The sequence below is a fragment of the Drosophila arizonae genome, unplaced genomic scaffold (assembly GCF_054131065.1).
Source record: "Drosophila arizonae isolate 15081-1271.41 unplaced genomic scaffold, UAZ_ARI_1.0 ARI_Backbone_189, whole genome shotgun sequence".
Taxonomy (NCBI): Eukaryota; Metazoa; Arthropoda; class Insecta; order Diptera; family Drosophilidae; genus Drosophila; species Drosophila arizonae.
The window spans coordinates 1-12486 of NW_028315237.1; the positions used below are offsets into that span (position 1 = coordinate 1).

At 45.9% G+C, this 12486-nt stretch overlaps 2 long non-coding RNA genes across 4 annotated transcripts; both read left to right on the forward strand.

Annotated features, from left to right (window-relative positions):
• The first annotated feature begins 6 nt into the window (after positions 1–6).
• On the forward strand, positions 7–8976 carry LOC149267705 (uncharacterized). 2 transcript variants are annotated; one of them, XR_016271523.1, is made up of 6 exons: positions 7–375; positions 460–738; positions 3727–4363; positions 4433–5382; positions 5466–5756; positions 8775–8976. It is a non-coding gene; the product is annotated as an uncharacterized LOC149267705 (long non-coding RNA). The 2 variants fall into 2 exon arrangements; XR_016271524.1 differs by having other exon boundaries at positions 465–738.
• A 10-nt stretch (positions 8977–8986) lies between these two features.
• On the forward strand, positions 8987–10597 carry LOC149267706 (uncharacterized). 2 transcript variants are annotated; one of them, XR_016271521.1, is made up of 3 exons: positions 8987–9423; positions 9493–10442; positions 10526–10597. It is a non-coding gene; the product is annotated as an uncharacterized LOC149267706 (long non-coding RNA). The 2 variants fall into 2 exon arrangements; XR_016271522.1 differs by having other exon boundaries at positions 10531–10597.
• The last annotated feature ends 1889 nt before the right edge of the window (positions 10598–12486 follow it).

A 12486-nucleotide genomic window follows, 5' to 3' on the forward strand; every position in this document is an offset into this window, starting at 1 on the left:
GGCGCGAGCAAATGCATGGAACCACTGGCGGGCACCCATAGCTTGGCCAACATCTGTCGTATCGGCAAGTGTTTGACCATGGAGCACAGGCGCGTATTCATTTGTATTGCGGATTGCTTACATTTTGCATAGACTAACCACATTTGATTAATTCCAGTGCAAACCGAACCATACACCAACCATGCTGTGCATGATGATGATGATGATGATGCAGAATGATGTGTCAAGGGCCGATGCATGCAGCCTGTCAACGAGCTGCAAGCCCACACACACTGAATTGACGACGAGTATCGAATGTCTGCACACACAATGACAGCCTGCCGGTCATTATTTTGGACACGTAGCAGGGAGTGCAGAGCTACTATTATTAATTTGGTAGTATACCACTTCTTGATCACAACATCTATACGAGTGGAGTCAAGGCATTGATGATGATGTTTTTGCTTTCCTATATTGCAGCACAGACGCCGCTGCCGCCGCCGCCGCCGCAGTTACAGCCGTCGCAATTACAGCATACCGGACACCATCGATAGCAACCAGGACGTGTAGCAAGGAGCAACGAGTCATCTTTGTACGTAAAATGATGTAGTTTAACCAAAAGCTGTAATCCCATCGATTGAAAGCTAATGAGCATTTGTTGTTGTACCCTCTTCTCGTCCTCCTCATCCGCATCCGCATCCGCAATTGGATACACATTCGCGACACGAGTGCGTTGGATAAAAATGAGTGGATTGTTAGGTGAGTATTATTATTGTTATTATTATTAAGTGAATGTATTAATACAATTATATTAGGTTTGTTATAGCTGCAATAGGTTGTCATTATTATATATTTGAGGTTTCATTTGCGAATTGTTGCCTACTGCTAGCAGTGAGGCAAGTAGTTAGCGCGGACATCATTTCGATAAGACGATCCAACTTGGTTGCAATAGCATTGTTAGTGGCTGTGTTTGCATTTGCATTTGCATTTGCATTTGCCTTGGAATGCTTACGTTCAAGCAGCATTAGGCCAATTAATTGATCCAGCTTCTTATCAATACTACTCACATTATCCCTGCCACCTGGATACTGATGAGTCTGACAGAGTTGTTGCTGTTGCTGCTGTTGAAGTAGCTGTTGCAGCTGTAATTGCTGCATAGTTTGAGGCTGAAGCTGTAGTTGCTGTCGCTGTAGTTGTCGACTTTGAATTTGGATTTGTCGCTTTTGTTGAATTTGTTGCTGCTGTTGCTGCAGCCAGACACTTGGCTGTTTAACATTTAGGCCAAGTTTTAGGGCATCGGCATAGCTGCCAACCATAATTTTGTCCATCTTTAGTGGCTGCTTAGGATGCTGCTGCTGTTGCTGCTGCTTCTTCTTGGCCTTTATTGGCTTTTGCCTTTGCTGCTGCTGCTGCTGCTGCTGCTTTTGCCTTTGCTGCTGCTGCTGCTTGCTGCTGCTGCTGCTGCTGATTCTGTAGTAGTTGCTGCTGCTGCTGTTTGGTAGCATTTGTGGTAGTGGCCTTGTTTAGGTGACGTTTAATAATAGCCGCTGTTGTAGCGTTATTAATGCGATTTGAATTTGATTTACGTGCCAGTTCGGCAACCAATTTAGTGGCTTGCTGAAAGCCCTGCTGATTCGATAGCTTCTGTTTGCAGGCCTCTTTGAATGCCTTGCAGCCGCGATAGCTAGCAGCATGTTCGCCCATACAATTGGCGCATTTTGCTGGCTGGCTATCGTCCTTCGATCGCACACAGTCGGTGGATGCATGGCTGCCGCTGCATTTCACGCATACGAAAGGACGGCGACAATAATTCTTCGTATGGCCGAATCTTTGGCAACGATGGCATTGCACAGCATCGGCATTGCGCAAGATCTTCTCGATTCTCACCTTTTGGCCGCCCAAGCACACAATGTTCAGCACATTCGCGCTATTCGGCTCGGCCACTATTTCCACCTCGAACAGATCCAGAGGCTGGCGAGTGAATCGCTTCTTAATGACGCTTACGAATCGTACCGTATAGCCCAGATCCGTTAGCTGTTGCCGTATCCAGCTAGGTGGCGTCGATCGATGCAAATAGCGAATCAGGAATCGATATCCTCGATCCGATGCCAATTGATATGTGTGCGACACAATGTTCTCTTGCGAGAAATGATGCACCAGTTTGCGATATGCTGCAATATTCGCGCATTGAACACGCAAACCTTGCCCAGCCGTCGGCTTGGTGTAATAATTATCAACACCAATCGCATTATTAATGCCCTCCAGTACTGGCATTATATTTGCCACAAATGGCAAATATAGTGGAGTTGGTCGATTCTTACGCCCATTCAAATTGCCATTGGCATTTGTATTGGCATTGACGTCATCGTCGTCAACGTCATCAACGACTTTATCATCGTCATCATCAACATCGTCATCCATTTCAACATCGTTAGCATTAGCATCAATTGAAATGCAGTTAATATTGTTGTTGTTGTTGCTGTTGTTGTTGATTTGATTATTGGCGCCATCTGTGGGCCGGTGGTCATTTTCAGCAGCTAATTTGCGTGCAGCCTCAATAGCGGCTGCCTTCTTCGATGTGGTAGGTGCATCAATATCGAATGCATCAACCAGTTTCTTTTTAAACATCATAGCAGACAGCTTTCGATTAGCTGGCGCATTACTTGTAGCCATTTTGCGGCATGTAGCCACTGCCGATGCAGACAATGGAGGTGGTGGCTGAATGCATTTGTTAGTCTCGCAACCGCTAAACAAGGTGGTTCAGCATCTCGTTGACATCCGAATTGGCAAACTCATCGGATCCAGTGAATAGGTGGTTGACTATCTCATCAGTGTCAGCCGCTGTCTGTTGTGAAGCAGAAATGGCCTTTGCATTTGCCTTTGCCTTGGCCGATCTACAATTCTTATTCAATTCAGATTTAGATTTAGAATTTGATTTGGTTGGAGTATTGACTACAGCTGCAGTTGCAGTTGCTGTTGCCAAAGTTGATCGAGTAGATGGCGTTGGACTGGCAACACCACCAGACAATTGCTCGCATCTCTGGAGTACTTTCAACAGTTCATCATCGTCAATGGTGATGTTGCTATTGTTATTATTAGAGCAATCAGCTTCCGATCGCAGCTGAAAGTTGAAAGTTGTGCTTGCAGTTGGCGTCCTTTTTCGGCGCCATTTTCTTATTAGATTTTAATGATTTGGATTTTGGGCTATTGCCCTGATTATTAGCTGGCCTCTTATTCGAATTGAATTCGAGTTTTTGCTGCCTCTGTTTGTGCAATTTCATTTGCTGCTCCTGAGCCAGCATTGCGTGCATAGCACGCGTCAGCACAGTTGCAGCATCCTCCTTAGCATGACCATTACTACTAGCACCAACCTGATTTGGCTCATTTGCATCACCTGAGCCAATTCCAGCCAGCAGATAGTCATCCAGCGAGTCGAACATCGACGTCCTCATCCTCCTCTCCATCCTCCACATAGTCCTCATCCACAAATAGCTCCTCATCGCCACTAGTCTCGTCATCGTCGACGAGACTGCCCGAGAGTGCATTGTACATGATTGACCAGTAGTTTTATTCGGATCGAGGCACACACTCACGCCGCCACTAAATAATTGTTTTTGCAAATAGGAGTCTCTGTCTCGAAAATTAATCACAATTTCAATATTATTATTTACAAAGAAAAAAACACTTGATTTCCACTTTATATTAATTACTACAATTTAATCATTTATTTATTTGGTTTTTGTCTAGTCAATCTAGATAGTCTAGATGGTGGCGTCTGCCGTCGGCCGCCGGGGCTCCACTGCCGCGCACGATGTCGATGTCGGATCGGATCTCAATCGCGTTTTCGCGTGCGCACTCGCTGCCGCTCTACAGACGAATCTGGGAACTGGACTGCCCAGCGCCTCCACCTCACCGTACCAATTCAGCCGACATTCCAATCCCAAATCCGATTGGAATTGGAATTGGAACTCCCTCTATTGGGAGAGCCAGCACAGCCGGCAGATGGCTGAACGGGCAGGCGCTTGACAGTCGCTCGGTTCCGTGTGTATCCCATTGTATACCGAGTATTTTGAATTGGAATGAATTGGCGCCCTAGTCAATGTTAATGTTAAACTTAACATAACAGGGCTCAACTGGCTTACATTGATGTTAACAACCACGCAGGGCTGCCATATCTTATTAATATACCTAACATAGATGCGAATATTAAGTGTGTGTGTGTGTGAGTGTATGTGAGTGAGTAAGTGAGTAAATGTTAAAGAAATTGCGTTGTGCGAAAAATCAAAGTACAAGCTAAGTGAAAAGAATTTACATTACTAAGATTAATAATAATAAAACTAAATACTAATACTACTAATAAAAACTAATAATACCAATATAAAGAGTGAGTTTGAATTAGATTCTTACAAATAGTAGAAATATGAAAAGAAAATACAAGTGTTCTATGTTACAGGTGATTCTTGTGATGGCTGCTCGATCGGTGGAGGGGGACGAGCATCAAAGGCTGCTGCAGCCAGCCGCCGAAACACTGGCAATCTGGCATGGTGAGTAGTGGCGACATCAATCCAGGAGTGCTCTTGAGGAGTTGGGATGACTTCATCGGTGGATGCAACAGAGGCAGCAGTTGCACTAGCAATTGCACTTCTGTTGTTAATTGCAGCATCAGCATCGTTAACGACATCATCGACATCGGCATCTGGAGTCGAGCCGATGCCAGCATAGGAGTGACTGGCACTGGAGCTGGCAGTGGCACCAGCTATGGCATCAACACTGGCACTTGGGCGGCCAGCACATGCATTGGCTGCAGCTGCATCCGCAACTGCATGGGCGTCGTCGTCATCCGTGGCGTCCGAATTGTAGTCGCCAGCATGATGGCTGGCAGAGTAGCTAGCACCAGCATATATATTAGCTGATAAACTACCGGCATCAGGACAGACATCAGCATCGACGTCGGAGGGGATACTGGCATCTGTGCAAGTGGCATGGCCAGCACTGAGACAACTGGCACTGGCGTAAGGCATCAGCTCTGGCGCGAGCAAATGCATGGAACCACTGGCGGGCACCCATAGCTTGGCCAACATCTGTCGTATCGGCAAGTGTTTGACCATGGAGCACAGGCGCGTATTCATTTGTATTGCGGATTGCTTACATTTTGCATAGACTAACCACATTTGATTAATTCCAGTGCAAACCGAACCATACACCAACCATGCTGTGCATGATGATGATGATGATGATGCAGAATGATGTGTCAAGGGCCGATGCATGCAGCCTGTCAACGAGCTGCAAGCCCACACACACTGAATTGACGACGAGTATCGAATGTCTGCACACACAATGACAGCCTGCCGGTCATCATTTTGGACACGTAGCAGGGAGTGCAGAGCTACTATTATTAATTTGGTAGTATACCACTTCTTGATCACAACATCTATACGAGTGGAGTCAAGGCATTGATGGTGATGTTGTTGCTTCCTATATTGCAGCACAGACGCCGCTGCCGCCGACGCCGCCGCCGCCGCCGCCGCAGTTACAGCCGTCGCAATTACAGCATACCGGACACCATCGATAGCAACCAGGACGTGTAGCAAGGAGCAACGAGTCATCTTTGTACGTAAAATGATGTAGTTTAACCAAAAGCTGTAATCCCATCGATTGAAAGCTAATGAGCATTTGTTGTTGTACCCTCTTCTCGTCCTCCTCATCCGCATCCGCATCCGCAATTGGATACACATTCGCGACACGAGTGCGTTGGATAAAAATGAGTGGATTGTTAGGTGAGTATTATTATTGTTATTATTATTAAGTGAATGTATTAATACAATTATATTAGGTTTGTTATAGCTGCAATAGGTTGTCATTATTATATATTTGAGGTTTCATTTGCGAATTGTTGCCTACTGCTAGCAGTGAGGCAAGTAGTTAGCGCGGACATCATTTCGATAAGACGATCCAACTTGGTTGCAATAGCATTGTTAGTGGCTGTGTTTGCATTTGCATTTGCATTTGCATTTGCCTTGGAATGCTTACGTTCAAGCAGCATTAGGCCAATTAATTGATCCAGCTTCTTATCAATACTACTCACATTATCCCTGCCACCTGGATACTGATGAGTCTGACAGAGTTGTTGCTGTTGCTGCTGTTGAAGTAGCTGTTGCAGCTGTAATTGCTGCATAGTTTGAGGCTGAAGCTGTAGTTGCTGTCGCTGTAGTTGTCGACTTTGAATTTGGATTTGTCGCTTTTGTTGAATTTGTTGCTGCTGTTGCTGCAGCCAGACACTTGGCTGTTTAACATTTAGACCAAGTTTTAGGGCATCGGCATAGCTGCCAACCATAATTTTGTTCATCTTTAGTGGCTGCTTAGGCTGCTTAGGATGCTGCTGCTGTTGCTGCTGCTTCTTCTTGGCCTTTATTGGCTTTTGCCTTTGCTGCTGCTGCTGCTGCTGCTGCTTTTGCCTTTGCTGCTGCTGCTGCTGCTGCTGCTGCTGCTGCTGCTGCTGCTGTTGCTGCTTCTGTAGCAGTTGCTGCTGCTGTTTGGTAGCATTTGTGGTAGTGGCCTTGTTTAGGTGACGTTTAATAATAGCCGCTGTTGTAGCGTTATTAATGCGATTTGAATTTGATTTACGTGCCAGTTCGGCAACCAATTTAGTGGCTTGCTGAAAGCCCTGCTGATTCGATAGCTTCTGTTTGCAGGCCTCTTTGAATGCCTTGCAGCCGCGATAGCTAGCAGCATGTTCGCCCATACAATTGGCGCATTTTGCTGGCTGGCTATCGTCCTTCGATCGCACACAGTCGGTGGATGCATGGCTGCCGCTGCATTTCACGCATACGAAAGGACGGCGACAATAATTCTTCGTATGGCCGAATCTTTGGCAACGATGGCATTGCACAGCATCGGCATTGCGCAAGATCTTCTCGATTCTCACCTTTTGGCCGCCCAAGCACACAATGTTCAGCACATTCGCGCTATTCGGCTCGGCCACTATTTCCACCTCGAACAGATCCAGAGGCTGGCGAGTGAATCGCTTCTTAATGACGCTTACGAATCGTACCGTATAGCCCAGATCCGTTAGCTGTTGCCGTATCCAGCTAGGTGGCGTCGATCGATGCAAATAGCGAATCAGGAATCGATATCCTCGATCCGATGCCAATTGATATGTGTGCGACACAATGTTCTCTTGCGAGAAATGATGCACCAGTTTGCGATATGCTGCAATATTCGCGCATTGAACACGCAAACCTTGCCCAGCCGTCGGCTTGGTGTAATAATTATCAACACCAATCGCATTATTAATGCCCTCCAGTACTGGCATTATATTTGCCACAAATGGCAAATATAGTGGAGTTGGTCGATTCTTACGCCCATTCAAATTGCCATTGGCATTTGTATTGGCATTGACGTCATCGTCGTCAACGTCATCAACGACTTTATCATCGTCATCATCAACATCGTCATCCATTTCAACATCGTTAGCATTAGCATCAATTGAAATGCAGTTAATATTGTTATTATTGTTGTTGTTGCTGTGTTGTTGTTGATTTGATTATTGGCGCCATCTGTGGGCCGGTGGTCATTTTCAGCAGCTAATTTGCGTGCAGCCTCAATAGCGGCTGCCTTCTTCGATGTGGTAGGTGCATCAATATCGAATGCATCAACCAGTTTCTTTTTAAACATCATAGCAGACAGCTTTCGATTAGCTGGCGCATTACTTGTAGCCATTTTGCGGCATGTAGCCACTGCCGATGCAGACAATGGAGGTGGTGGCTGAATGCATTTGTTAGTCTCGCAACCGCTAAACAAGTGGTTCAGCATCTCGTTGACATCCGAATTGGCAAACTCATCGGATCCAGTGAATAGGTGGTTGACTATCTCATCAGTGTCAGCCGCTGTCTGTTGTGAAGCAGAAATGGCCTTTGCATTTGCCTTTGCCTTGGCCGATCTACAATTCTTATTCAATTCAGATTTAGATTTAGAATTTGATTTGGTTGGAGTATTGACTACAGCTGCAGTTGCAGTTGCTGTTGCCAAAGTTGATCGAGTAGATGGCGTTGGACTGGCAACACCACCAGACAATTGCTCGCATCTCTGGAGTACTTTCAACAGTTCATCATCGTCAATGGTGATGTTGCTATTGTTATTATTAGAGCAATCAGCTTCCGATCGCAGCTGAAAGTTGTGCTTGCAGTTGGCGTCCTTTTTCGGCGCCATTTTCTTATTAGATTTTAATGATTTGGATTTTGGGCTATTGCCCTGATTATTAGCTGGCCTCTTATTCGAATTGAATTCGAGTTTTTGCTGCCTCTGTTTGTGCAATTTCATTTGCTGCTCCTGAGCCAGCATTGCGTGCATAGCACGCGTCAGCACAGTTGCAGCATCCTCCTTAGCATGACCATTACTACTAGCACCAACCTGATTTGGCTCATTTGCATCACCTGAGCCAATTCCAGCCAGCAGATAGTCATCCAGCGAGTCGAACATCGACGTCCTCATCCTCCTCTCCATCCTCCACATAGTCCTCATCCACAAATAGCTCCTCATCGCCACTAGTCTCGTCATCGTCGACGAGACTGCCCGAGAGTGCATTGTACATGATTGACCAGTAGTTTTTATTCGGATCGAGGCACACACTCACGCCGCCACTAAATAATTGTTTTTGCAAATAGGAGTCTCTGTCTCGAAAATTAATCACAATTTCAATATTATTATTTACAAAGAAAAAAAACACTTGATTTCCACTTTATATTAATTACTACAATTTAATCATTTATTTATTTATTTATTTGGTTTTTGTCTAGTCAATCTAGATAGTCTAGATGGTGGCGTCTGCCGTCGGCCGCCGGGGCTCCACTGCCGCGCACGATGTCGATGTCGGATCGGATCTCAATCGCGTTTTCGCGTGCGCACTCGCTGCCGCTCTACAGACGAATCTGGGAACTGGACTGCCCAGCGCCTCCACCTCACCGTACCAATTCAGCCGACATTCCAATCCCAAATCCAGTTGGATTGGAATTGGAATTGGAACTCCCTCTATTGGGAGAGCCAGCACAGCCGGCAGATGGCTGAACGGGCAGGCGCTTGACAGTCGCTCGGTTCCGTGTGTATCCCATTGTATACCGAGTATTTTGAATTGGAATGAATTGGCGCCCTAGTCAATGTTAATGTTAAACTTAACATAACAGGGCTCAACTGGCTTACATTGATGTTAACAACCACGCAGGGCTGCCATATCTTATTAATATACCTAACATAGATGCGAATATTAAGTGTGTGTGTGTGTGAGTGTATGTGAGTGAGTAAGTGAGTAAATGTTAAAGAAATTGCGTTGTGCGAAAAATCAAAGTACAAGCTAAGTGAAAAGAATTTACATTACTAAGATTAATAATAATAAAACTAAATACTAAATACTAATACTACTAATAAAAACTAATAATACCAATATAAAGAGTGAGTTTGAATTAGATTCTTACAAATAGTAGAAATATGAAAAGAAAATACAAGTGTTCTATGTTACAGGTGATTCTTGTGATGGCTGCTCGATCGGTGGAGGGGGACGAGCATCAAAGGCTGCTGCAGCCAGCCGCCGAAACACTGGCAATCTGGCATGGTGAGTAGTGGCGACATCAATCCAGGAGTGCTCTTGAGGAGTTGGGATGACTTCATCGGTGGATGCAACAGAGGCAGCAGTTGCACTAGCAATTGCACTTCTGTTGTTAATTGCAGCATCAGCATCGTTAACGACATCATCGACATCGGCATCTGGAGTCGAGCCGATGCCAGCATAGGAGTGACTGGCACTGGAGCTGGCAGTGGCACCAGCTATGGCATCAACACTGGCACTTGGGCGGCCAGCACATGCATTGGCTGCAGCTGCATCCGCAACTGCATGGGCGTCGTCGTCATCCGTGGCGTCCGAATTGTAGTCGCCAGCATGATGGCTGGCAGAGTAGCTAGCACCAGCATATATATTAGCTGATAAACTACCGGCATCAGGACAGACATCAGCATCGACGTCGGAGGGGATACTGGCATCTGTGCAAGTGGCATGGCCAGCACTGAGACAACTGGCACTGGCGTAAGGCATCAGCTCTGGCGCGAGCAAATGCATGGAACCACTGGCGGGCACCCATAGCTTGGCCAACATCTGTCGTATCGGCAAGTGTTTGACCATGGAGCACAGGCGCGTATTCATTTGTATTGCGGATTGCTTACATTTTGCATAGACTAACCACATTTGATTAATTCCAGTGCAAACCGAACCATACACCAACCATGCTGTGCATGATGATGATGATGATGATGCAGAATGATGTGTCAAGGGCCGATGCATGCAGCCTGTCAACGAGCTGCAAGCCCACACACACTGAATTGACGACGAGTATCGAATGTCTGCACACACAATGACAGCCTGCCGGTCATTATTTTGGACACGTAGCAGGGAGTGCAGAGCTACTATTATTAATTTGGTAGTATACCACTTCTTGATCACAACATCTATACGAGTGGAGTCAAGGCATTGATGATGATGTTTTTGCTTCCTATATTGCAGCACAGACGCCGCTGCCGCCGCCGCAGCCGCCGCCGCAGTTACAGCCGTCGCAATTACAGCATACCGGACAACCATCGATAGCAACCAGGACGTGTAGCAAGGAGCAACGAGTCATCTTTGTACGTAAAATGATGTAGTTTAACCAAAAGCTGTAATCCCATCGATTGAAAGCTAATGAGCATTTGTTGTTGTACCCTCTTCTCGTCCTCCTCATCCGCATCCGCATCCGCAATTGGATACACATTCGCGACACGAGTGCGTTGGATAAAAATGAGTGGATTGTTAGGTGAGTATTATTATTGTTATTATTATTAAGTGAATGTATTAATACAATTATATTAGGTTTGTTATAGCTGCAATAGGTTGTCATTATTATATATTTGAGGTTTCATTTGCGAATTGTTGCCTACTGCTAGCAGTGAGGCAAGTAGTTAGCGCGGACATCATTTCGATAAGACGATCCAACTTGGTTGCAATAGCATTGTTAGTGGCTGTGTTTGCATTTGCATTTGCATTTGCATTTGCCTTGGAATGCTTACGTTCAAGCAGCATTAGGCCAATTAATTGATCCAGCTTCTTATCAATACTACTCACATTATCCCTGCCACCTGGATACTGATGAGTCTGACAGAGTTGTTGCTGTTGCTGCTGTTGAAGTAGCTGTTGCAGCTGTAATTGCTGCATAGTTTGAGGCTGAAGCTGTAGTTGCTGTCGCTGTAGTTGTCGACTTTGAATTTGGATTTGTCGCTTTTGTTGAATTTGTTGCTGCTGTTGCTGCAGCCAGACACTTGGCTGTTTAACATTTAGACCAAGTTTTAGGGCATCGGCATAGCTGCCAACCATAATTTTGTTCATCTTTAGTGGCTGCTTAGGCTGCTTAGGATGCTGCTGCTGTTGCTGCTGCTTCTTCTTGGCCTTTATTGGCTTTTGCCTTTGCTGCTGCTGCTGCTGCTGCTTTTGCCTTTGCTGCTGCTGCTGCTGCTGCTGCTGCTGCTGCTGCTTGCTGCTTCTGTAGCAGTTGCTGCTGCTGTTTGGTAGCATTTGTGGTAGTGGCCTTGTTTAGGTGACGTTTAATAATAGCCGCTGTTGTAGCGTTATTAATGCGATTTGAATTTGATTTACGTGCCAGTTCGGCAACCAATTTAGTGGCTTGCTGAAAGCCCTGCTGATTCGATAGCTTCTGTTTGCAGGCCTCTTTGAATGCCTTGCAGCCGCGATAGCTAGCAGCATGTTCGCCCATACAATTGGCGCATTTTGCTGGCTGGCTATCGTCCTTCGATCGCACACAGTCGGTGGATGCATGGCTGCCGCTGCATTTCACGCATACGAAAGGACGGCGACAATAATTCTTCGTATGGCCGAATCTTTGGCAACGATGGCATTGCACAGCATCGGCATTGCGCAAGATCTTCTCGATTCTCACCTTTTGGCCGCCCAAGCACACAATGTTCAGCACATTCGCGCTATTCGGCTCGGCCACTATTTCCACCTCGAACAGATCCAGAGGCTGGCGAGTGAATCGCTTCTTAATGACGCTTACGAATCGTACCGTATAGCCCAGATCCGTTAGCTGTTGCCGTATCCAGCTAGGTGGCGTCGATCGATGCAAATAGCGAATCAGGAATCGATATCCTCGATCCGATGCCAATTGATATGTGTGCGACACAATGTTCTCTTGCGAGAAATGATGCACCAGTTTGCGATATGCTGCAATATTCGCGCATTGAACACGCAAACCTTGCCCAGCCGTCGGCTTGGTGTAATAATTATCAACACCAATCGCATTATTAATGCCCTCCAGTACTGGCATTATATTTGCCACAAATGGCAAATATAGTGGAGTTGGTCGATTCTTACGCCCATTCAAATTGCCATTGGCATTTGTATTGGCATTGACGTCATCGTCGTCAACGTCATCAACGACTTTATCATCGTCATCATCAACATCGTCATCCATTTCA